Here is a 21,979-nt window from a genome sequence, read left to right on the forward strand (position 1 = left end):
ATTGGGGAGCAGGATTGTGGCCTCTCTTCCCTGAAGAAGTGAGGGGCACTTTAATAGCTTTAGGTAAGGGGTATCACCTCAAATATCCAGACATGAAGGACGCCTTCCTCACTAAGTATGGCCTTACTCCTGAAAAGAACAGGGACCAGTTTAGGTCCAGTAAGAAGTCCGATGCCAACACATCGTTGGATGGCTGGGTAAAAGGCAGTAATGTGACAGATTATCACAGGCTCTATAATTTGATTGCATGGGAGCACCTGTCCAGTCTATGTTTTGCAGATCTGTGCCCGCACCTAGTTGATAGTAAGTTGACTGACCCCAGAAAGCTTGCTATGGAGGCGGACTGCTAGGTGAGTACCAGGGTCCACAAGAATGCGTTTTGGGGAGACTCAGCCAAAGGGGGGGCAAGGTCCCCAGCAGAAAGGTGGGTGGAACAAGGGTAAATTGCAGGAGTTCTCTAAAGGGCCCCAAAATAACACCCAGGGTAAAGGTTCCCATCTCCCCTGAGATAAGAAGCAAGTGGTCTCAACCGGAAAGCCGGCAGAGACCGCCCCCGCAGATGTTTTGCATCTGACCATGTAGGGCACATGAAGAGGGGCCCCAGGTGCTCAAAGGAGGCGCAGCCACCCACTGTTGGGCAGTCTAAGGTGTTGGCTAGCGTAGCGCTTGGGGAGGAGGAGGAGCACCCACAGGAGGGTGGGGACCCTGCAGAAATGACTCTCGTCTCACTAGGGGAGAGTGAGATGGTCCCAGGAGCCCAGGTGCCCCCTAACACAAAGAAATACAGCACGTGGGTGACCATCAACGGGAAAAGGGTAGAGGCTCTCAGGGATAATGGAGCCAGTGTAACCTCAGTCCGGTGTCACCTGGTCGCTAAGACGCAGATAGTCCCCGGGGCATTCCACTAGCTTATCGCAGTCGACAATTCAGAGCGCCAGTGTCTAGCAGCGCAGGTTCCCTTCGAGTGGGGGCAGTCTCAGGTCCCTTGAGAGTAGTTGTGTGAGCCCTTCCATGCCTGTCGATTGTCTGCTCAGTAACGACCTGGGGAAGTCCTTATGGAAGGATATTGAGCTCAGGTCCCACTTGGAGTTGTTGGGGTTGCCAAAGTGGGCATGTGTGTCCACTCGGTCGATGGTGGCCTGAGAGGGTGATCAAAGGGACCCGGAGCCTGAGACAGTGGCCCAGGTCCCTACCAAGAGAAAGGGCAAGGGGCACGGGAAAATGCCCCCCCCTGAGGTTCTCACGGGAGGAGGTGGACCTCAAACGGGAAGCCCAGGTGCCTACAGAGGAGCAGGAAGCCGTACTGAGGGACATCTCTGAGCTAACCCATTGGCAGCAAGAAGGGGGTTCCACCAGGGAGGAGTTCTGCCGGGAGCAGAAAGAGTGACCATCTCTGGAGGGCCTGCGGTGGCAGGCCGCAGCTCAGGCGACTGGTGATCAGTCCGGATCACATTGGATCTATTAAGAGAATGATCTCCTGTACAGCGAGCCTAAGGTCGTGGAACCTGGATCAGCCCGTGTGCTGGTGGTACCCCAGCGCTACCGGACCTTTCTACTGGGTCTGGCTCACGACGTGCCTTTGGCAGGACAAGACCGTTGACCGGCTTGTTACCCACTTTTTCTGAACTCAAATACGAAGGCAGTCAGATGTGCATTGTCGGTCTTGCCAAACTTGCCAGGCGAGTGGTAAGAGTATGAGGAAGGTCAAAGCGCCTCTCCAACAGTTCCCTGTGGTGGGGACACCCTTTGAAAGGGTGGGGATGGAAATCCTGGGGCCACTGGATCTCAAGACAGCCATGGTCAGAAGGTACATTCTTGTCTTGGTGGACCATGCCACCAGTACCCGGAGGCAATCCCTCTCAGGACAACGACGGCGCCAGTGGTGAGCTGAGCGCTAATGGGGATCTTTTCCCAAGTGCGGTTTCCCAGAGAGGTAGTTTCCGAGAGGGGGACCAATTTCATATCAAACTATATTACATCCGTGTGGAAGGAGTGTGGTTTTTAGTACAAGTTCACCACCCTGTACCACTCCCAAGGAGAGGGGTTGGCCTAACAGCTAAGGCGCTCGACCTCGGGCCTGGGGATCTGGGTTCGAGTCTCGGTAACGACGCCAAAAAAAAACCATGTGATTCTGGGCAAATCACTTAATCTCCCCGTGCCTAAAATGAAAGTGTGTCCTCATGTAACGTGCTATGTAAAGCGCTCTGATAACTGATTCGGTTCGGTTCTAGTTCGCGCTATATAAAACTCTGCAAAAACAAAAAAAACAAAAAGACCTTAAATAGCATGATCAAGTGTCTCACTGAACCCATGAGGCGTAAGTGAGACGTCCTCTTACCATGCCTGCTCTTTGCATACAGGGAGGTACCCCAGAAGTCTCTCAGGTTCAGCCCCTTCGAGCTTTTGTACGGTCACACCGTGCGAGGCCTGCTCAGCTTGGTGAAGGAGGGCTGGGAGGCCGCTCACAAGAAGACAACCCAGGATGTGTTCAGCTACGTGCAGACCTTCCGCAACCAAACGGCCCGCTTCAGGAAACACGCTCAGACGAAACTCGAGGCCAGCCAGGAAGAAATGAGGCAGTGGTATGACCAGAATGCCACTCTGGTAGAGGTTCAATCTGGACAGGAAGTGTGGGTTATGGCCTCTGTGGAACCTTGTGCCTTGGAGGACAAGTGGACGGGGCCCTTTGAGGTGGTGGAGCACAAAATTTAGGTCACCTACCTGGTGGATTTGCAGAATCCTTGGAACCCGTTGCAGGTCCTCCACGTGAACCACCTCAAGCCCCACTTCAAGATGTCCGAAGTGAGCATACTCTTGGTGACAGAGAGAGAGAGAGTGAGCCTCTCCCAGACCTCCTGTCTGCCAAAGAGGGGGATGGTTCGGTGGATGGTATGACCCTCTCCCTGGCCCTGACCGCGAGGCAACAGAGCGAGTGTCACCAGTTGTTGGAGCAGTTTGCCTCCCTGTTTTCTTAGACCCCCGGTGTTACTCACTGGTGTACCCACGACGTGGATACCGGTGACAGCCCCCCGGTGGAACATAAGATTTACCGGTTGGCTGACCAGGTCAAGGCTAGCATCAAAGAGGAGGTCTGGAAGATGTTGGCGTTAGGGGTGGTTGAGCCGTCCAGCAGCCCCCTGGGCCAGTCCCATGGTCTTGGTCCCGAAGGACACGGCACCCGGCGCCGCCCCGGAACTGCGGTGAATGCCGGACTATCGGAGCCTCAATGTCGTCACGCGGACTGAAGTACACCCCATCCCCCGAGCCGATGAGCTCATCGACCGGTTGGGAACGGCCAGATTCCAGAGTACGTCCTAACCGAGGGGGCCAAAGAAAGATTCGCATTCTCGACCTCACACAGGCATTACCAGTTCTGCGTGATGCCCTTCGGCTTGAAGAATACCCCTTCCACGTTTCAGAGGCTGGTCAACCAGGTGTTGGCCGGGTTGGAGGAATTCAGCGCCACATACCTGGATGACATTGCGGTGTCTAGTTCCAGTTGTGACGAACACCTGCAACACCTCGGGGAAGTGTTGAGGGCACTGCAGACGGCAGGCCTCACGATTAAGGCCAGTAAGGGCCAAATCGGGCAGGGGTCAGTGGTGTACTTGGGACACCAGGTAGGGAGCGGCCAGGTGGCCCCCCTACAGCACAAGATCAACACCATTCTGGCATGGGAGCCCCCATAAGACCCAGACCGAGGTGAGGGCCTTCTTTGTACTCACCGGATACTACCGGAGTATTGTTAAGGGATATGGCATAAGGATATAACTGAGCTGACTTCCAAGAAGCAGCCGAAAAAGGTGATCTGGACTGAGTCCTGCCAGAAGGTGTTTGATACCCTGAAGGCTGCCATGTGCACGGCCCCCATGCTCAAGGCCCCCAACTTCTCCAAAGAAATTGCTGTGCAGACCGACGCGTCAGAGCATGGAGTGGGAGCAGTGCTCTCACAACTGAACGAAGAGGGCCTAGACCAGCCAGAAGTCTTCCTTAGCAGAAGACTACTCCCCAGGGAGCAAAGGTGGCGTGCCAAGAAAGGGAAGCTTTCACAGTGGTCTGGGCACTGAAGAAGCTGAGGCCCTACCTGTTTGGTACTCACTTCCAAGCTCAGAACGACCACAGACCCCCAGATGGTTAATGCAGATGAGGGGAGAATCCAAAATTGCTGAGGTGCTCCATCTCCCTTAAGGGAAAGAACTTCACGGTGGAACACCGTCCTGGGACAGAATACGCCAACGCAGATGGCCTGTCCTGGTTTTTCCGCCTTAATGAGGAAAACTCCCAGGAGTGTGGGTAGTTCCCCCTACATTCAACTGGAGGGGTCGTGTGTTAGACTTGGCATCTTTTGGCGTGTTCCCCCGAGGTTTTGCTTTCTGCCCTCCCGGTTTTGACTCCGTTTTTGCTGGTATAACGTTTCTGCATGCTTTTCGCACTGCTGATCCGTGGGAAAGTGCTGGTGCTCCTGTGGTAAATTGTGTTATGATTGGATGTGTGACTTGCTTGTCAGTCCCCAGTAACGAGCACTGCGGGTATCGGGGCTTGTGAGTCCACTGCTACTCGTGGGCTTGCAGAACGGATTGTGCCACTCGCGTACGTAGCCCGAGAAAGGTATAGGTGAAGGAAGTTTGGTATGCCTGAACTCAGCGTCTAAAGACGCAGCCTTTAGCGAGGGTGCCCTTTTCATTCTGAGTTCATCAAGGCCACTTTTAGAAAGTGGGTATTATTTTACTTGGTCATCCGGCTTGCCTCTGCTGGAATGTGGATTGCCTGTCTGGTTTTTGGACGACAAATGACTAGGAAGCAGGGTGGCTCCCGATAGTCTAGGTAGGTCAGGAAAGGGCTAAATAGACCTGGGCTGCGATAGGGGAAGAGGGAGGAGATTTCCTTGCACCTCAAAGGCCCTCGTCTGCCTCTGACAAAGCCGTCTCCATCTCCTGCCAGGAATTCATGCCAGAGAAGGCCCAACTGGTTCTGGCCAGACACAAAGACCCTCTGCCTGGAAGATCAAAGGATTTTTGAGTACAAATGCTGGGTCCCAGAACCCTGAACTTTAGAACTCAACCGGAAAAGAAGACTGCACAGAAGGAGAGCCAGAGAAACTGCTGAAAGGACCGACCACTTTGCTGCGGGCTTTGCTGGGCTGACCTGCAGTGGCTGCTTCTGTCTTGGGCAGTGAAAGGCCTGGACTGGACTTTCTGCAATCGAATTGGTGAGACTCTCCAAGGGCTTGACGTAGAGCTTGACCCCCTGTTCACGAAGTCTCAGGAACAGCAAAGACTTCAGGTTCTTCGACCCGCAGCACTGGGGACTGTGTGTTTTATGATGCCACCCAAAGAACGCCACCTGACGACGTCTATGATGACCCTGACGAACCCATGTCCTGAAGGCACCGCAGAGGGCACCGCGGCAACGGCACACCGCGACCCTGGTCTCACTGACAAGGCCTGATGACGCCATCACCGAACCGCTGCTCGCACTGTGACCTGTGGGCACCACACTCTGCACTGCCTTGCTTCATGCGAAGCTTTGGCACCTCAGAGGGCACTGCCACCACGCCCCTGGTCTCACCGACGACACCTGCTGACGTCATCACCGAGCTGCTGCTCGCACCACGACCTGTGGGCCCGCACTCTGCACCACCTCACTACACGACAACGCCGTGGCCTTCCTGATGTCGCCACTTCCCGCCAAAACTGATTCCACTGCCTGCACCGCTGTTCGGGGGCACTGCTCGTAAGTTACACAACGCACCGCCCTCATCCCACACCACAGCCTTGGCCTACCGACGTCGGCGCCATTGACTCCAGTTCATCAGTCAACGACAGCACTTCAGCAACGACAAAACCGCTGCTTGCACCGTGACCTACTAGCACAGTGACGAGCACCACCTCCATCCCGCACAGCGACTGTGGTCTCACCGACGACACCATCTGATACCGCCACCGTGCCGCTGTGTGCACCGAGACCTGGGGACACCGCACGCCATACCGCTGCGCTTCACACCGCAGCACCTGAAGCTTGTTGGCACCAGCGCTCCGGATTCCATCAGAAAGGAGTTCGACCTGCAACACGAGTGACTTCAAGGACCCCATCACCCTGCATCTCTGAAAGGTACTGTTTGCGGGTCTTACCGACCCCGTAGTTGGCCTGCGACCCCACTGTCAGCCAGAACTGGTTTTGGATTTGTTGTTCACGACATCGTGATAGGCCCGGATGGAGCTATCGACATCAAGGAACTTTTTTTTTTTAAGGAAGATTTGGATAAGTGACAATTCGACAGACACCCACGAGGGAAAATTAAACAAATAATTAACCCAATCCTGACAGGTCTTACAAGTGCATGTAAATGTATTTGAGCTTGTAAGCGCACTGCTACCCGTCCATAGGTTTCCTGGTGCTGTATAACTCTGGGGAACCCGTCCTGGCTTTCCCTGTGGGATGGTCCCTTGCTGGGAGTCCCCAAGGTGGAGCCAGGCATCCCCGGAATTGGTGGGGCTGTTGTGGAGATTAGGCAAGCTAATGCCCAGAGTTGCCGAGTGGAACCCCTGATTAGAGTAAGCACCGAAGAGAGAATTATCGAGTCCGCTAACCCAAGTCCACGACCCTGCCGCGTCGGGAATTGAACCCTGGTCCCGGGCCGACTTCTGCTCCCCGGTCTGCCACCTCTAACCAGTGAGCCACACTACCGCACTAGCTGCAGCCCCAGATGGATGCACTATAATCAAGGAGAAACTTCAATAATATCATGTGGCCTTCCCTCGACACTAAAGACATGAGAACCGCACGGACAGAGACTACAGGAGGGGACTGGATGGACTCGCGAGGTGAACGATGGATGGAGATACCTACATTTCGACACTAGTGAATACACCTACTTCTCATACCTCCACACCTCCTACTCTAGACTACATATTTGTCCAAATAACAGACCTGCAAGGGGTCGAGAGCGCTATAATTCATCCAAGAGTGGCTTCTGACCACCCTCCCTCCCCCAGTCAAAATATGACTCTGGGGCTGAAGGGGGGTCAGAGTAAGCGATGGAGCCTTCACTCTGGTCGGCTCAAGGACGCAGACTTCTGCAATAGCATTGAAAAGGGGATTTCAGACTACTTTAAGCTAAACACCACACCAGAATAGACCCATATCTGGGACGCCATGATGCAGGGATATGGGGACAGATATCTTCATACATAGTGGGGAAGTGCAGGGAGAGAGAATGTCAATTCCTTGACAGCAACTCCAGGACTTGGAGACCCGACAAATCTCCTCCTCGACGGATGAGGGGCGGCAGCAGTTGGAAGCCATGCAACAGGACATAAACCAAAAATTAACTGACCGCTCGCATGCAGCCCTGAAGGAGGCCCAACACCATAAATACAAATTTGGAGACAAATTGAGAAAGCTCATTTATTGGGCGACTTCTAAGAAGGCAGCCTCCAGACTGAGGCTGAGTTAGAGGGCGGCCTCCAGAAATTTGGTGTATGAAGGCCCGGGGGTGGCAGACGGCTTTGCAGAATACTACAAAGCCCTCTATTGCTCTTGTCCACACACATCGCTTGAAGCCCAACTTCCCAGTATATGCAAATGAATAGACCCTAGGCTCGCTTTGGAGAGCAAGACAGCACTGGACCTTCTAATCATGGTGAAGGAACTCCTCTCTGCCGCACAGGACCTACCCACAATCAATCAATCAGGGAATTGTAAACGCTCTACTCACCCATGAGGGTCTCAAGGCGCTGAGGGGGGGTCCGCAGATCCGTTAAGCTGAAGAGCCAGGTCTTGAGGGTCTTCCTGAAGGTGTTCAGGGAGGGGGAGCGTCTGATGTCTGCCGGTAGTTCGTTCCACAGGGAATGGACCAGGTCCAAATGGCTACAAGTAGAATTCTACCAGAAATTAGCCCGCCACACAATTCCCCAGATGATGGAGATGTTCAACAAGGCCTCAGGGCTCGGAACCCTCCCCCCAATTCATGGAAGACCATAGTGGCGGTGCTTCCTAAATCAAACAAACCATTGACAGATTGAGCCTCCTACAGGCTGACCAGAATAATGAGGCTGAGATACTGGCAAAGGCACTCACTGTTCTGATTAACCACAATCAGAATGGTTTCATGCCAGCGAGGTGAACGAGTCGCAGCCTTCACGGACTCCACAGTAGACTAGCAAGAGCCCGTGAGATATCTGAATCGACAATATTAACCAAGCCGGACTTTGAGAAAGTATTCAACTCAGCCTAACGGCCATTCCTTCACTGTCCTGAAGTCCATGATTTTTGGCACCTACTTCCTAAAGTGCGTACACCTACTACATAATGATCTATGGGTGAAGGTGAGAGTCAAGGACATTTTGTCCAGGAAGTTTTGCCCCCCGCTTCTGTGTCTCTTTGTCTTGTGGCTGAGCCATTGGCCAAATTGGTTAGACTCAATGCCCAGCTGTGGGGTTTGAGGCGGGCACGCAGCGCAGAGGACCATTTATTCCTGTGTGCAGATGGTGGCCTGATGTTCATGCAGGAGCCTGAGGTCTTGATTCAATATTTAATAGATATGCTGCAGGTATATGGAGATGCTTCATGACTCAGAGTTAACTCGGGGAGATCCCAACTGATCCCCTTAGCCACCGCTCCCACCAGAGAATCATTCAAACACCTCCACATTTGACAGAAGCAGGGCCCGTTCTCATACTTGGGGATACAGATAACTAACAATCCCAAGATCTGCTGGGGTTAAACATAGAGTGCCATGAATGCAAGATTAGTAACCACGTCACGCTGGAGTGCTCTCCCCCTCAATCTTCTGGGACTGACTGTGTTATTTAAGGATTCCACTTTCCCAAAGGCTCTTTACCTTCCCAAACTACGGACAAAGATACCGCCGAGGGCATTGGCGAAATAGAATCTGAGATCAATGGCTATGTGTGCAGGGATTCAGCTGCAAGGGTAGCACATGCCAAGTGTATTCAGTCACCAACATATGGGGGTCTGGGGGCAGTGGATATACAACTGTACTACTGGACAGCTCAAATGGTTCCAATAAATGACTGGATATTTGGTGACAGGGAAGACCCTGCTACCACATTGGGGTGGGGGGTTCCGGCGCTCTGCCTTGTGGTCCTGGCTTTACAGCACGACAATTCCGCCACAGGTACACTCGATCACAGCTATCCCCACTGAGTGCTGGCTCAGCCAGGGGATGTTTGTATGCTTTGGCGAAAGCTCTCTTTCCAACAACTGACCTCAGTATATGACTTACACCGATCACAGTTCTTACAACACAGTCACGCACTTGGACAATAGGGGACAATCCCCGCACTGGTGCGTGCTCTCTTTCCAACAACTGACCTTAGACGACTTACACCGATCGCAGTTCTTTCCACAGAGACACGCACTAGAACAATAGGGAACAATTCCAATCCACTCCCCGGGTACAATCCTTTGGAACCCAAACTTATGATGGGGAAAATTGGAGGCAAAGATATATCAGAACTATATAGGACCCTTGTAATCAACACACCCAACACCATGACGCACCTGAGGGGCACTTGGGCCGTCAAGATAGGCGAACTAGATGAGGACGACTGGGTAGATGCCAAAATTATAAACCAAGCACTCACTGATTCCCTCACACTTCAGACTAATCCAATTTTAGGTCAGTTGTTGGAAAGAGAGCTTTCGCCAAAGCATACAAACATCCCCTGGCTGAGCCAGCACTCAGTGGGGATAGCTGTCATCGAGTGTACCTGTGGCGGAATTCTCGTGCTGTAAAGCCAGGACCACAGGGCAGAGCCCCGGAACCCCCCGCCCCAATATGGTAGCATTTCCTTTTAGTAGGCATGGGCATCAACACTAAGGGATCCATGCTGGTTCAGGAGAGTGGCTTGCAAATGCTCCAGTAAACAATAGAAAGCACTGATTAAAGAAAATAAGAGGATGAGATGGCACAGATAACATTCACAGGTTGGGTGGCAGGAGCACCAAAAGCTAGACCATTCCCACAAACTGAATGCTTAAAACCCACTAACTATGCTCAAACTTCATTTTTCTGAGATGAAAAGAGCTAAACAAACTCAAAGATATAAAGATGAGATATCTAAATAGAGACAAGAATGTGTTCCAGGGGAAAAAACTGCCAAAAGCTACAATGGGAGCCAGTCACTAAACAGACAAGTAGTAAATTAAAGCAACAAAATAAGAGGGATTTATTATAGCAGTCTCAGGGTGGTTTTCTCTTACATGGAAATTAAATCTAGCAATGTTGAATAGGTTGGGGAGGTGGTGTTTGACTTTCAAAATAAATCTCCCATAATCCCTGAGATTTGCAGTTTTAAAGATTTTAAGTCACATGTCGTTAATAACTGAGAGACACTTGCCAAATTGCGATGGGTCCAGACTCCTCACTTGACTCAGATTTAGCCTAAGAAGTAAGAAACAAATTGTACCTACTCTCAGGTAAATCCACTGGATCATGGTTAAAGAGATAATTGAATGCAAGACCCTTGAATGATCATGTCCATCATCCATAAATTTCTCCAGTCATGGCCCAGGCTTCCTAATCATCATCGAGAGTTCTTGTGGATATATACTCTCAACACAATAGACAAAGGACTCAATGAGAGTCAGGAGACTGCCATTATCAGAGCCTGAACGTAATTGCTGTTTGGGGCTTCTACCGCCTGCAGTGCTTTTGATTTAGTTTGAAATCCATCTATTATGCTTTTCCGTTTACTCTTTTTTCTTTGAATCAACTTTCCACCTTTTGAGGTTGGTTATTTGCCCCGTTTTTCTTCTTCCTTTTTTATATATTCTTTGCCTTGCAATCCCTTTCTCTAACCGATTGAGCAAGTGTTTGGCCTGAGAGAGGATTCTTAGATCCCCTTCTTCTTGCTTCTTTCTTGTGCTCGACCTCCAGGCTCTGTCATTACTAGAGGATCCCCTGCATTATTTGATAATATTCTTTTGTTTGCTTATTTTTATACTTGGTACGCACATTAGAGCCTTATTCTGCTCCCTTGTCTGAGGTCCATGTTTATCGTTAGTTCCTTTCTTTAGTGACTATTGTCTTTCTATTAAGAAGATGCTGGTGTTCCCTTATACGAAGGGTTAGTATTCTGTCTTTTTGTTTCTTTTTCCTTATCTAGATGGAACCTGGCGTCTTTTTATATATGCGGAGGATATATCTGTCCCTTCCTCTATGCACTTTGAACTTAGCCGGAATGGAATTCTACCCTCTTTTTTGTCTAAATTCCTGTAGCACCATTTACGGTAAGACCTGCGTGTTCTCTAGACGCTTACATTGTTTAATTTTTGTCCATATGCTGACTGGATACGTCTATTCTTTTTTTTATTCCTTATTTTCGCATTATCATATGTATTCATCTTATTGCTTTTGAAAACATTATTTGAACATCGTATGTTTGATGGCGTGTATCTATTACAGGCTTGTCCCACAGCCACGCCATTGGATTTTTCTTCCCTGAGGAAGGTGAGACCCACACCGGGTCGATTACCGAAACGCGCGTTGGTGTTGTTTCTACTTTATGGACCACGTCTAAACTGATGATCCATGTTCTTGATTTTTATCCTTATGCCAATGTATTTTGAAGACCCTGGATATGTTTGGCGCTACCTGAATATTGGAACATTCATCTGTTCTCAGCTCACAATCTTTGTTATGTTTATCTATTAAAATTGGTCCATTTATTCTTATCTCTTGTATTGTTGGTATGAGTATGATTGAATTTCTGATTTTTCAGGGTGTTATGGTACGTGAGAGTATGAATCTGTTGGTATGAATGTGTGAGTGAGTGTGGCGTGGGATATTATATACGGTCATTTTACAAATAAGATACTAACAAATTATAATACACTTTTGATATGTTTCTAATCTGTGCGTTGTGACATGCCTCTGTCTTTCTGGCCAGCTCCCTGGGTGTTTACATATTAGCGATGTATAGCGCATATTAAGTGTTATGGTAGAGAATATTTGTTCTGAGTAGCTTCCTAATCATACTCTTTTGGTCCTTCCAATCACCAATAAACGATTTGCCTTCCTAAAACTACTGGCCACCAACTTACCTAAGCTCAGTGACTGGCTAATCACCACATGTGTGATGATGTACTCTATAGAATGAAGCACTCACTCCTCTGTCAGCTCCCCTCTGCAGACCCCTTTTCCTGTATGCTGCCCCTTCTTCTCATCTCTAAAGCAAGGCTAATTCAAACTGTACTGCTGAAAAGCAGCAATTTCCTCAGGCCTCACTGTTGCTATTTGTGTTTTGGGGTAATTTATAGTGGGAAGAGGCGCACATCATCTTGTGCTGCCCAGACCTCCCCATTGTCATTCTGCACTTGACAGTGATCAGGTTGTCTTTGGGAGCATGACCAGACAGACCCTGTGCAGCAGCCTGCTACATGTATTTTAATACTCTTTTGGACATGATAACTAGCGTGTAGCATGCAAGGCTCTAGTTTCTTGGACAGTTAGTGACAAATGATGAACTTTAAAACACATTGGAGCAGACACCTAATAGGCCTTCAAACTACTGTTACAAGATGTTTGAGCTTCTTCACCTTTCCCTTTCCTCGGGGTGTTATGTTAAATTACACCAAATTGTGCAGCGAATGCAAATGTCTTTAGTTATTGTTCCATTGAAAGAGATGAATGAAAATACCTCACCAAGGGGGGATCCTGGCGCTAAGGGATTTTGAAGGAAGAGGTACAGGCTATACTAATGCATGGAAAGGCCAGTTTTAAGTTTTTCCCCAGTGAGACATTTCCAGTCTCGTGCAGCTAGAAAGGAGAAGGATCTACCTGTATATTTGTTCTCTATTCATTTTAGGATGGCACAGGAGCATGGCTGTTACTGAGTGTTGGATTCTGGAATAAATAGAAGTAATAATACAGTACTGAAGAATGAGTGGGCCCTTTTATGCACTGCACAATGGCAAATGGAGAGATCGTTTGATAGCGGGAATCAACAGAAAGCAGAAAGAGCATCTAGGGCAGCCTCAGATGAGAATCCAATCACTGTTCTTAACCGCATGCGTGCGGGCGGAATTCCGCCCGTACGCTGGGATTTACTCATTCCCATGTTTCATGACGAGCTGGGCTCGCCATGAGCGTGCGAGGAGGCTACCTCATGACGAGCCCAGCTCGTCATGAGCGTCGAAGGGGTTAATGACCTGTACGGTACCAAATGCAAAAGGTGGGAAGTTTAAGAAAGGAGAACACTTGCGTAATCTGGTTGTGAAAAGATAATTAACTGTACAACTGTCTTGCGGCAGTGACAGGGGTGCAAATGCAGGATTATGTGTTGCATATGGATGTAGTAGAAGTACATAACACACTGTTTGCCCAGACAAGGCGAGAAGACGTTGGAAAATAAATCCAAGATTTTGTTGTTAACGGAACCATGATGGTTGATTGGCCCAGCTCCACAGGCCACCAAAGAGCAGTGATATGGTACAAAGTCCCTTAGAAATGCAAATGTCTTATATTTCGCTATACAGTTTCAATGAATTTGTGTTTATCTAAAAAGCTACTGATTGCATGGAAGACCAAAACATTTTCTTGGTTAGAGACCAGGCCTCTCCGAAAGGATAGAGATAAGCCACGCCAGGGGAATACCTTGTAGTCCAGGTTGTTCCAGTTGATTCCATAGAACCGGATGGGAATCTAACAAATGTGACACTATAATTTAGTAATAACAAGGCTGCTCTGCCTTCCTCATCAAGATTCAGACTCAACCTGTCCGACACAGCAAGAAATGCTACTTTCAACACATGGAGAGGTCAGAATCCAACTGGCAGGTGATCAATAAGTAAATTAGTTCCTATAAAAGAGATTCATCAGTTGACTGCCTTTTCAAGGATTTTTCAGAAAAAGGCAGTAAAGAGTTGTTAGATGATGCTGAGAAGCTTCAAACCTGCTGAAGAATTTTTGAGCAGAGAAACAAACGCAGCTTTTCAGGTTTTTTTTCCTACATGATAGGGACAGATGACGAGGCAAGGGCGATATTGCAAATGGAGGTTAGATCAGGAGCTGGGATCTTTGGATATCCATTCATAAAATGGGCAGGAAAGGATCCATCTGGGAACTAGATTTAATAAAAAAGTCAAATTTGAGTAAGGGTACACAAAGAGCAGGCTGTAATTCCACAGACATGTTGAGGACAGTTCAAGATCACAAACTTTTGTGAAGGATGATACACATCTCAAATATAAGCCAAATGTTCTACTTGGAAAATAAAGAGTCAGGTAATTGCAAACTTTGGCAGGAGTCTCAATGTACTTAGAGGCACAGGCTAGTTCAAAGACACTTTTACCTCCCCTCCAACCGCTTTTTGGTTGATTCTGCCCACTTACATTCAACTCTCTCCTCTGTCCTCTGTGCTTTACTTTTTACCTCCCCTCTTGCTCAGCTTATTATCTCCTCTTGCTGGTTCAGTCCCTCTTACACCCACCTCACTAAGCATGCTCTCCTCTTAACGTCTCTTCTTTTCCCAATCCTCAAGCCTCTTACATTTTCTCTCTGGTTCTGCCGCTGTTACATTGATCTTGGCCCTCATACATCCATGCTCTACTCTTTACCGCTCATATTTTCACCTTTCCTCTGATGTTCACTTGCTGATTCTGTTCCTCTTACGTTCCCATCTCTCTTCGCTGCCCTACTCTTCACCTCTCAACTCGCCACCCAGTCTTTATCTTCTGTGCTTGTTCTGCCATAGTAAATACAGCTATGCCTTTTCCTTCTCCCCTTTCCTTTTATCTTCTCTTGCTGCTCCTGCCCCGTTGCATACACCTCTCCCCTTCCTCCTTCCCTCTCTCCTCTTGCTGATTCTACCCGTTTTACAGCAAACTCTAACTCCCTGATCTAATCTGCAGTTCCAATCTCTCACCAAACCTTTAACTTTCTCTTGCTGGTTCTGCACATCTAACATCTACCTTCCCCTCCTCTCTGACTCTTCATCTCTAGGTGGTTGTTCTCTCTTCCATCCACTTCTCTCTCTTGCCACTCTGCCTCTGTGCTCTTGCTGGTTATGTCTCTCTTAAAGCCATGACTCCTATCCATGCACTACCTTCACTGCTCATCTCTCCCCCAGCCTTATAACCTTTTTCACTGGCTCTGCCCCATTTACATCTTCTCTACATTTTCATCCTCCTGAACACTTTAATAATTTCCCATTGATTTTGCCACTTACACCCCCTATTTTCGTTCATGCTCTACTCTTATTCTCATCTCTTCCTCAAACCTTATTTTGTGGATTCTGCCCCTTTACATCAATCTCTCTGCTTTATCTCTACTACTGTTTCTCACCTTTCTCAATAATTTGGCCTTTATTATACCCACCTCTAAGCTACCTGCTGAACCCTTCACCTCTCATCTCTCTGCAGCCTCTAACCACCTTCTCTCACTGGTTCTACCTCTCCCCTGCCTCTCTCCCCCTGCCTCTTACCTGCTTTTGGTTGTCCTGTCCTCTTACATCCAACACTCACCATACCCTCTCCATGACACTTAAGTTCTCCTGATGAATCTGCTTCTTTTACAATTACCTCTTCAATCCCAGCCCTGCCTTTCACCTTTCATGTTACTCTTCAGCCTTAAGTTTGTTCACTGGTTCCCCCCCTTTATGTTCGCTTCTCCCCTCCATGCTCAACTCTTCATGTTTTATCTCTCTCTTACCTCTACTGTCAATTTGCTGTATCTGCCCCTCAAGCTTCCACCTCTCCCCTACATGCACAGCTGTTTATCACTCTTCTGGCTGGCCTTTTACCTTGCTTCACGTCTTGTGCCAGGACACAATACAGGCCCCTGCAGCACAGATGGGCCCACAACACTTCAGGGACCCCATTCAGCCTGGGACCAATGAATATTTGTGAAATATTGGGGCCCCTTATTATATTCTGAGGCGAGGGGCCCATCATTTTGTGTTACACCACTGCTCATGTTACTTTACAACATTGTCTTCCCTTCCATCCTCCCATTCTCCCCAAGCCTATTACATTTATCCTTTGCATGCTATTCCTTTTACCTAAGATTCTTCCCTTCTCTCATTGATTCTGCCATTACATACCCATCACTAAATCACTCTTTCCCCATCTCCCTTTCCTTAAGCGTCTTGTTTTATATATCTGTTTTGCCCCTTATGTCCAGCTCGCTCCTCTCTGTTCTACTCTGTCATCTCCCCACCTCTTACTGTCTTTCGTTTGCCTAACCCCTTTTAGATCTGCCTCTCCCTCAATAATTCTATTAAAAGCAAAAGAGAGCACTAGACCTCCTCCAGGACACTGGAATTCGGGATTTCAGATATGAACAAACATGATGCAGGGGAGTAGTGCTACCTTTTCAGATGTGTACAACAAGGAATGGAGTGTGGTTTGATAGGTTAAATAGTTTGGGTGTATCTTGGAGGGGTCGTTGCACTCCCCTTGATGTGGTGAGGATGGATGTGGGGTCACCCCTCATACCAACTCAATGTTATCTCCACTATTCTTTTACCGACCCAATTTTTCATTAGTCCTTTTTTTCATGTAAATTACTTTAAAATAAAAAAACACCAAGCGTATATTCCACTGGAGTCACTATTTATCTGTTTACGTTTCTTATGGATGAACATGCTTGTTTGAAAAAAAACAATATAACAGAGTTGCAAAAAAAAGACAAGAATAATAACTTCTCAATCCGTTTTCTGCTCTTCGCCCTTTCCCTTCTTTGAACTTGAGCAGCGCCGATCGTGACGTCAGGTCACTCGGTTTCAGGCCCGGACTGGCTGTTGTGGGCACCGGGCAATCCCCCGGTCGGCTGAAAAGCGGCCCCGGCAAAGCGCTCGCCCCCCTCCCTCCCAGGGGGCGGGGGGGCCGGCCGAGCACTTTGCCAGGGCCGGTTTCGGTTCCCAGTCCGGCCCTGCTCGGTTTCTCTGCGGTGAGCCCTGCTGGATGCTCCGCGTTTCATTCATGCAGGGGCAGGGTTCACTTCACACCTCACGCCAGTTCAAGCATCTGCAATTATCGTGCAGATGCGGTGATTAGGATAAGGGAAAGAGTTGCCAGCAAAGAAAAGCTGATCACGGCCACAAACCCTGCCCTGCCCAGTCTGCCGCAACTGAAAGGGATGCGGGGTCATATTTCACCTTCAGCCCATGGCCCCGCCTCTGGACTTGAGCAGCACCATGGTTGCACACCCCGACGGAGTACGTTTCCCACCTGTAAGTGGTACAATGGCACATTTTCAAAAGGATGATGGCCTCCTGGGGACTAAGTCGTAGTTAGAAGGCCGCGGTGTCATGGGCAGCTGCCCACACTGGCCATGCCTAGCACCAGCCCTGCGTACACATCTCACATTTACAGTTCTAAAGAACCACACCAGGATCTGAGGTGCCAGGACCGGCCACTTACAGACTTCGGGTGAAGGGGGGGAGGCTGGGGTCCTAGGATGACAGGCTGCCAGGCTGCTCAGATATGGGCCTGTCGCCTTAGGAGGAGGGATCCGATGGGGAGACATATGGTCACGTTACACTGTCATGAATCTGAAGAACTCCACACTCAGGAGCAGGCCCATGTGCCGGCTCCCCTGCAACAGTTCTCCTGTCAAGCTAGCCAGAAGTCAGCTACCCTCTACTGCCTTAGTGCCCCGCCCTCCCCCAGGACACCAAAAACCCAAAACGTGCCTCTTCAACAGAGTTGTCACATCCACAACGCGCAGATACCCCTAGAGGGTGACAGGGCTGCGCTATACAAATGCTGATTGATTGATTTAATCCAGCAAAGTGTTTAGCAAATGTGTGCGGTACCAGTTACCTGGTTTTGTTATCATAAAATAATTCAGAAAATATAGATTTTGTTAATGTGATCTTGTAATTTCCCAAAACAGATATTAAGCAGCCAATAAGATGAGTTGAGTTAGCTCCATGCATCGTCATGTTCCAGAGCAGCTGCAGAGTATTCTAGGCTAAAAGATACAAACACTAAGCAAAACTGAGCTAAAATCTTGAAAATATTTTGAGTGTTAAATAAGTAGAGAAATTCAATGGAGAAAACCAGAGCAGAACAGAACAAAACTTAAACAATCAGTAGTGACCGTGCATCGGACAGACAGGCCAGCTTAGAAAGACAGACGCAGGAATCTTTTAAGATCTGTACCAGGAGGAGCATTAACTACCGTTGGTGCTTAGTTCTTTTAGCCACTTTGTTCCACCTAAGCTTTAAAAATTCAGATTTACGGTTTTTGTCATTTTGGTTTGTTTTTCTAATTCGAGTTGGGATTTTTATTTCTTGGTGTTTTGACTCTATTACTGGTTTGGCACTGTCTGCTCTGTGCTGCAACTACCAGGGGGCTGAACTCAGGTTAATGTAATACCTTTAAGGGTTCACCCTTGACAAGAGGTATGATTATTCCTTGAGAAAAGAATAATTAAATTTCTTGCACCAAGAATGGGGAGATTCTCTCTAGCCCCAATTTCATCAGGTTACCCAGCCAGTGGCGATGACATGGCGTACCCGGTTGCCGGAGTGGACGTGAACATTGATAGTAAGTCTACCGGTGCCAACGAAGGATGAGAGAGAGGAGAGGTCTAAGGACTTGATTACTCCTGGTTTAGTACCAAGACCAGAAGCCTCTGTGTTGTACAAAGCACAGGTTGCACGTCAGACTCAAGACTAGACTGGGACCATCCAAGAACTGCAAAGACAAGAAAAAGAGAGTGAGAGGATCAGGGCAGATTCTGAGAAGATACAGTATGTGGTGTCCATTGCTACTGCCCCTAATTGTGCCAAAGAAAACACTACTTTGGACTCCGGGGCACTGCCGAACGAATGTATCATATATGTTAATCACTCATGTAATAAGACTGTCTCATATAAAAATCTTTAACATTAAACTCAAAACAATTATCTGGTTTATGAACATACAGGCCATTACTGAGGTTTATTCATCTTTACACCTAATGCAATAAAACAACTTCTTGATCCAAAGTTCAGTCACAATCACAACTTTCTTCAGGGGCTTATATTTGCAGCTATAATAAAAACAAACATAAATAATAATAAACAGGAAGGTCCAGGAGTTAGGAGGAGTGTCTGATTGACAACATACACACCCGGCGAGCAGGCCACTGCATAGGTTTATACGTAGAGGGTATATTAGTGTGCACAAGCATTTACAGTAGGTTTGAAGGTCATTTTTGACACCCTGTCACAGAACCTACACATTTAAAATGCCGTTTGACTCCATTTCAAGTTTAACAGAAAACAGGGCAAACACTAAGGCATATACGGCAGAGCAGGCTACAGACATATATGCTTTAGAAAGAGAAACAACAACGTTTAATGCACAAAGAGGTTCAACTACCGAACAATTGAAACAGTTAGAATATCTATTGAGAAGATGACTCAACCAACGTCTTCTTGCATCCACACTTATTGAATATCACAAAGTGAAAAGGATTCCACGGGGGTTCGGATTATCCATAAAACCCATGTTATACAGATTTCAGTTTAACAGAATTCATGGACAGATGGTACAGTATTCTAAATAAGTATTCATTGGATCGAATCCTATTGTTAGTGGAGGAGCTATCGCGCACAATCAGGAAGCTGGATGAGGAGATCCACAGGATAAAAAAAAATGATCAAGCAGAATGTAGGATAAAGTGTGGCTAAACACTTTGAAGGAGATAAATAGGAAAAGAGACGTTTATTCGAAGGAGATACAGGTAAGCAAATTACACAAGTTCAAAAGAGATACGATAGACTAAAATCTCAATGAGGTGTATACATAGGCAGAGGTTTACTCTCAGAGAAGGAACACAAAGAGACACAATAATAAATCATCAGCAGCGAGCCTGATCTCGGAGAAAGACATAGATCCATCTAGAGCTCCATAGGCCAGCATCCAAGTACCTAAAAATGATCTCCACACAAGAACCGGAGCTAGCAACTACCTCTACTCAATCGTCTTTTTTGTCCTCAGGACACGATTCAGGTCAACCACCGAATGCAACAGTATCAACAAAAGCCCAATTTACCAAAGGAAAACATGCAGAGGAAAAAGAAAAACCAACAAGTAACTTAAGAAAGCAGAACAAAGTCTAATTATAAACATTTCGTTTTTATCTTTAACTACAGAACAATCAGAAGTCCTAGGAAAAGGAACATCATTTGTGGGTACATATTTATTTATTTATTTATTTGCTTATATAGCGCAGGAATTCGACTCCCGAAGGGGTATCTCTGCGCTTATGTTCTTACCAAAGCTATCTACAGAGAGAAAGGATCATCAGGCAGTAAATGGTATCTACGTGGTCAGGAACAGGTGGGTCTTTAAGCATTTCCTAAAGGTGGCTAAATTAGGATTTTGCCTAAGGGTAAGGGGCAGGGAGTTCCAGAGGGTGGGGCCTCGGTAGGAGAGGGCTCGGCCTCCCTGTGTTTCCTTCTTGATCCGTGGTACTTGGAGCAAGGATTGGGTCTGAGAGCGCAACGAACGACGAGGCTCATAGGGTCTGAGGATTTCTGACAGATACTTAGGACCGGCGCCAGATAGGCATTTATGAATTATACAGCATATCTTGAACTTCACCGTCTGGCGAATGGGTAGCCAGTGTAGTTTGTTCAATAAAGGGTGTGAGGGGGATCTAGATGGAACATTCAAGATCAGTCTGGCCGCTGTATTTTGGGCTACCTGTAGTCTGCCTAGTTGTTCCTCATTGGTTGAAATCAGTAGCCCATTACAGTAGTCCAGTCTACTGATTACCAATGCCTGGACTAAAGTTTTCCTTTGGCAGTCCGCTAGATAGGGGAAGACCCTTCTCAGAAGTCCAATGACCCCACAGCAAGATCCAGTCACCTGATTGACCTGATCTTTGAGTGTCAGGGACTGGTCAAGTCGAACCCCAAGGTTTTTTACTACCTCTTTGGGAGTGGGGGCAGGACCTAGTTCAGGAGGCCACCACTCAGGAGACCATAGGAGTGGTGCCTCTCCAAAGAGCATGACCTCCGTCTCATATAACACGAACAGGCTAGAAAGTGAGATTTCTCTTTTTAGATTTATGAAGACTCTGAGACTGAGACACTTCTTTACCACTATAGCACCCTCACAAGGGACTTTGAATGACTTTCCATGAACTTTGAGTTCATGGAATTCAAACCTAGACGCACGTACCAGGCGCCAGTATCCCGTAAGTTATTGGGCACATTTGAACTGTTGGTGAAAAAGGATTCAGAGCAACTGTATTACAACCTAAAATGCAGACACAATTTAACAAATAAGGAAAAGAATACCATCAAAACATTGGCCATGAACACAAATCAGGCATTTCAACCCACAGCAAAGGAGGATTAGCAATGATGGATAAAAGTTTCTACCAACAAAAAGTCGACGAGCATGTTGGTGATGTACAAACCTAGGTGTTACAAGAAAAAGACCCCACACCAAAAACAGCAGTGATCTTGACTGTCACCTTACAGAAAGCAGAAGATATGGGATGGATCACTTTAGTGACCAGGGGCCATATGTATCAAGCAAAATTGCACTTGCAAACGCCAAAATTCGCAGAATTTCGGCGTTTGCGAATGCAATTTTGCCAAATGGTATGTATTAAGGCAAAATAAGGAGTCGCTAAATTTGAGATTCCTTATTTTGCAATTGCATTTAAGGAATCGCAAATTTTGCGATTTCTTAAATGCAATGTAAGAAGCACCAAAAAAGTGCAATTTAGCATTAAGGAATCGCAAATTACCACCAACTTCAAGTTGGTGGTAATTTGCGATTTATTTGAAAAATACACTTTTTTGCATTTCTCAAAGTGACATGTGGCACACATACATGCCCTTAGGGCGTGTATGTGTGCCATATGCGCACACATGTAAATTTCAGGGGTGCATCAGGGTGTCCTTATGACACCCTTGAAATTATTCTCAATTTGTGATTCTCAAATTGAGAATCATAAATTGAGAATAACTTCCCATTCATTCCTATGGACCTCCTGGCCAA

Source organism: Lissotriton helveticus, chromosome 1_2 (assembly GCF_964261635.1).
Source record: "Lissotriton helveticus chromosome 1_2, aLisHel1.1, whole genome shotgun sequence".
In the NCBI taxonomy this organism is placed as follows: Eukaryota; Metazoa; Chordata; class Amphibia; order Caudata; family Salamandridae; genus Lissotriton; species Lissotriton helveticus.